Below are 3,966 nucleotides of genomic sequence, written 5' to 3'. Positions count from 1 at the left end.
TTGTTATGCGAAAATCTTTTATGTTTGTCCTACGCGTTGGTCTCGGGTAAGCTATTTAGGGCTGAACATTGTTATGCGACAGTCATTTCAAATTTTGAAAGTGCGTCCTTTCAAGGGGGGCGGCGTTGTATCGTAACTTTGTTTCCCGCGTCATTTATATTTCCCGCGCGCGATTCTTCCCGGGATCTCCCGAGCGCTATCAGAGAAAGTGTCTCCGCCAATCGTATCGGTTCCCTCGCGTACCGCGTGGCAAGCCATTGGCGAATGAGTTCGTTGCCCCTCCACCGCGACGGCAACGTACAGCAGGCAGACAGTCGCACGCTAGTCGTTACCAGTGAGTACAAGAGTGTCTCTGAGAGTGTGTGCGTGCGTTCATGCGTGCGAGCGGATCGAGCGTATCTTCTTTGTGTTATCGCCACGATATCTCAATAAAACTTATTAAACTAAAATCCGAGCAAGTCAATCGCCTTACTCGACCACGCCCGATCTCTGAGACGAGACCAGAGATTACCTGCGTGGAGGCCACAAGGCCTGCAAGAAACAAAGATAATGGCCGCAACCATAGACTTCTATAGACGGAGCATTAGCTACGACTCTGGACAAGAGGGGTCTGATATTCGGGGCGCGGGAGGCACTCATCTGACATCGACTCTTTCCGGTGAGATTCGGTAATATTCGGTTCACATTTCCAATACGTGTGCACACGTATATACGGCGCGTTGCTTGTATGCGAGCGTGCGCGCGCGCGTGGCCGAACGGATCATCCCCACTCCAAGTTGGAGGGGATGATTGGAGGGGACGTGTGCACACGTATTGGAAATGTGAACCGAATATTACCGAATCTCACCGGAAAGAGTCGAAGTCAGACGAGTGATCCCCTTACCGCGATTATCAGTTACCCCTCGTACAAAGGCTCCGTCTATAGAAGTCTATGGCCGCAACAGTGTTAACGTTGAAGTACAATTGAGTCCCGATTATCCGAGTTAATGTGGATCAGGACCATCTCGGAAAATCAATTCGGATAAACTGGAAAGGAAAAATAAAAAGTAACAAAACGCATTTATCATGTATCATTTCACATTCGGTGAATAAGGATAAAATGATACATAGAATCGTCTAGTTGCTAAAACATGCGCGGTAAGAGGGTAACAGTTCTGATTAAAAAATACTTTCAATCCATTTTTGCATAAAGATATTATTAAAACGTTTTTATTAATATTAAAATTGATAATTAAAAGAATTCTTGGAGATTTAAAATTTTATTTTTGATAGTCAAAAAAATTAACTTAAAAAATCATCTTGGTCAAATCGGAACTCGGACGACGGCGAAACGGGGGGCACTGTCATGACAGTTATTTCATTTTACAATTTTCTTATGTGAAAGTACAACTAATATCAAATTGTAATCTAAAAAGGTGCTTCCTGGGTAGAAAATATCATGCTCATTGCAAAAAGCAATTATTGATTATTTCGGAGCTACGTGAACGCGGCCGTGGCAATGCTGAGACGCGCGGCGACTCACTCACGCACACTAGTAGACGCGTGGCTCACGAACGTGCGTCCGTTTAAAAAGCGATGCGGATTCGCTAATTTTTAAATAATAATAACTACTTTGTGAGGCGTGACTCGAAAAAATGGTTCAGGACTCTTCGACTCAGTTTTTCATGAGAAATATCACTATATAAATGGTGGGCGCGAATTAGAATACACCCTGTATACAACGAATTGGAACGTTTGCAAGACACAATACCTAAGTTTGTAACGTTAGAGGTGCATGACAAAATATTTTCAATACTGTAAGTATACATCGTTTCGTTTAATTATATAGTTTAATTATTTAACAAAGTTTTGACAGATATGTATGTTTGGTTTCAGAAAACAAATATATGTGAAGGAGATGGCAGTACCCATGAATGACTATATAACTACATTAACGGAAGTGCGTGGGGATATGCACGGATCGAAAACGAAGAAGGTAAAACCAGAGGAAGCCTCGTAAGCAATACGACAAAATGTTTTTTTTTCAACACTGTAAGTATACATAGTTTCGTTTAATTATGTAACAGAGTTGTGACAGATATGTACGTTTGTTTTCAGATGTAAGAGATGGCTGTACCCGTGAATGACTATATAAATAATATACATTATCGGATGTACGCAGCATGGAGCGAGATCGACAGACCCATCCTCATACACATGAAGAATAGAGATAAGGGGGGTCAACTTATATGGGCGGATGCGTCAGATTCTGAGCCCAAAAATGATCGTCACTGCTAGTACTAAATCCTAATCGAGATGTCGCTTCTGTTCCACGACAGCGTTTTCAGTGTTTTCACGTACACAGTGTGAGTGTATATTAGTAGAAAATAAACTTACGAAAATGGCAATGACAATTTGCGTTTTTCTGTTACTCATGAAGAATTTTATCCCGACTCATTGTCAGATCTATTTATCTCCTCCCGACTTCTGTTTATCAATAGTTTATCTACCGTAGCGCCGCCGGTGTACATATTTTGAACTACCATAGATACCGGGTTTTGGTCTCATTCTCGAAAGCATTAGTTGAGCCTCCTTATCTTTATTCTTCATGCTCATACATAAGCAACGCAAACTGTACGCCCTGTAATACACCAATCGTAACCCTATATTTCCTTCGTATTATACAGGGTGTGTCCTAATACCCGTATGTCCCGTAGATGGTGGATAGACCGGGGCAAACTGAATAGAAAAGTCCTATACTATTTTGAAAAATTCGCAATAGTTATCGAGAAATAAATTTTAATGTCTGAGCGAATGAAAGCGTAGACGGCGGCAGGCCGGACTCGGCAGGCAACGGTGGGGCATCATCTAATAGCGAGAAGTGGTGCGACGCGCCGAAAACAAGTTGTCACGCAGCGAGCGGCGAGCTTCAGTAAACACTCCCCGCTCGCCCCTCACCGCTCGCCCCTCGCCCCGCGTCGTTCGCCGCTCGACGCTCGGCTCTCGCCCCTTGCCCCTCACCCCTCGTCCTTTACATGTGGTCGAGCATTATCATAAAGCAATATGCATATTGCAGGTTGCTTAGAGCGTAATTGTTGTTCATTTCCTCCATCTGAGAACATTTTCCGGCATTAATGATTTTACCAGTACCGGGATTCTGTAACTTGCTATCGATGTTTTTCTGTATCGAAATTAACTAGCGACAGCAAAGATGTTAAAAACACAGCTTTCATAGGTTGGTTAACGATACCGAAAAGAAATTAATTTTAATGTCTGAGCGAATGAGAGCGTAGAAGGCGGCAGGCCGGACTCGGCAGACAACGGTGGGGCATCATCTAATAGCGAGAGGTGGAGCGGCGCGCCGAAAAAAGTTGTCAAAAAAGCTCGCCGCTCGCTACGTGACAACTTTGTTCGGCGCGCCGCTCCACCTCTCGCTATTAGATGATGCCCCACCGTTGCCTGCCGAGTCCGCCTGCCGCCTTCTACGCTCTCATTCGTTCAGACATTAAAATTAATTTCTCGATAACTATTGCGAATTTTGCAAAATGGTATAGGACTTTTCTATTCAGTTTGCCCCAGTCTATCTACCATCTACGGGGCATACGGGTATTAGGACACACCCTGTATACTTCTATGTATAAGCCATTATCTCCTAATCTTTTGAACGCAACAGTTATGTTAATAATATATATTTTTACGATTGGAAGGGGTGTGATAACGCAAATTGTACTACTACCTGTAATATCAAATGTAACCCTATACAGGGTGAGTCTTTCCATATCCGACAAAATTTTTGAGAAGGTAGAACGGATCGAGATGAACGGAAAAGTCCTGTACCATTTTGCAATTTTCGTAATAGTTAACGAGTAATTAATTATTAAAAATCGTTGTCTTAGGCTGGCCTACCGCCCAATTCGAGCGCGTGGCGAGATGTGCGCATAGCAATATCGATCGCCGGGCGGTCACATCTTGCCACACGCTCGAATT

The sequence above is a fragment of the Vollenhovia emeryi genome, unplaced genomic scaffold, assembly GCF_000949405.1.
Source record: "Vollenhovia emeryi isolate VEMERY1.0 unplaced genomic scaffold, V.emery_V1.0 DF939926.1, whole genome shotgun sequence".
NCBI classification, from domain to species: Eukaryota; Metazoa; Arthropoda; class Insecta; order Hymenoptera; family Formicidae; genus Vollenhovia; species Vollenhovia emeryi.
The sequence above is the reverse complement of the archived record's forward strand: the minus strand, read 5'-3'. Positions refer to the sequence as shown.